This window comes from Aptenodytes forsteri, unplaced genomic scaffold (assembly GCF_000699145.1).
Source record: "Aptenodytes forsteri isolate BGI_AS27 unplaced genomic scaffold, ASM69914v1 Scaffold55, whole genome shotgun sequence".
Lineage (NCBI taxonomy): Eukaryota > Metazoa > Chordata > Aves > Sphenisciformes > Spheniscidae > Aptenodytes > Aptenodytes forsteri.
In genome coordinates this window covers 8,419,062-8,420,335 of record NW_008796063.1, presented here as the reverse complement: position 1 = coordinate 8,420,335, position 1,274 = coordinate 8,419,062, and positions in this window count along the sequence as shown.

Below are 1,274 nucleotides of genomic sequence, written 5' to 3'. Positions count from 1 at the left end.
CCCCCCCAGCCGGTGCCAGCTGAGCACGGCCGGGAGGGGCAGGTCTCGCTCCCCAAGTGAAGCCATGAGCTGAGGGGTCGTCGTCAGTTCCTCTGCCCCGTGCAGGGAACCGGTTGCAAAAGGGGAATTTAGGGGACGGGGCGGATGGTGGGGGGGCTGCCTGTCCGGGGTGGGTTTGTTTAGCCAGGATTTGGGAAAACTCTGGAGTGAGAACCCTATTGAAATCCCGCTGCTGGGGCGATTGCAGGGTTGGCTGTTGCCCCTTAGCTGCTTTGGCCTCCCCATGAGTATTTTGGGGTGTTTGCCCCATCACGCAGGCAGGGATGCCACCACCCTGATCCCCTCCCAGCCCCTTGGTCTGGGGGAAGGCTCCGAACCGCAGGGCACTGCCATGTCCCTGTGGCAAGGTGACAAGGAATGCGCGGGTGACACGGCCACCCGGACCAACAGCCGGGTTGCTTCCCAGGGCGGTGGGAGAAAACTCCGCTTCCTCCCTCGCACCCTGGGGCATTTGCTTCTGTGATGTAATCCTGGGCAAATGCATCAGGCGGGCAATCCCTGGCAGGGATGAGCCGAGCCGTGGCAGCGCTGAGCCCCGGTCGCTTCTCGAGGGCTTGTTAAACCACCCCAGGGCGGAGCGGGCGACCAGCCCTGCTTCCTCCATGGGGAAATGACAGGGCTGGAGGATGCAGCACGGGGGAGACCCAGGGATGCTGCACATCCCACCCCGGGCATGGCTGGGGAAGGATGGGCCAGCTTGGGGGTCACCCTTGGTGCCAGCCCGGCACCAGGATGGGACCGGGATCCAGTCCCTGTGCTCTGGATGGACTGGAGGTCCTTTATATTTCTGATGGGCTCTGCGATGCCTGTCCCATGGGCAGCGAACAGGCTTCGCCCACCAAACTCCAGGTGCTTCAAGATGCTCCCAGGTGCATTTACACTTCCGTGCCTCTAGACCAAATTCTTTTCAGAAAGTGAGATTCTGGTGCCTGACCGACTGCGGTACCACCGCACCAGGTGCCGAGCTTTCTGCTTTCCCCAGGCCTGGCCCCAGGGTGTGCATTTTCCCCCTGGATCTCATGTGGGACCATGGCAGCATCCCCCCAAGCCCGGCGAGTCCAGCAGCAGCCCTCGGCCAAGCCCGGCGCATGGTGGCCGGCGCAGGGTGCTTTCGGCACGGGGCGTTTGCCGAGGCAGAGCCGCTCCTCCCTGTCCCCCCCCCCCCCCTGGTGGGGGGGGGGGGGGGGGGATAGGGGCTGGCGGGACTGCGGGGG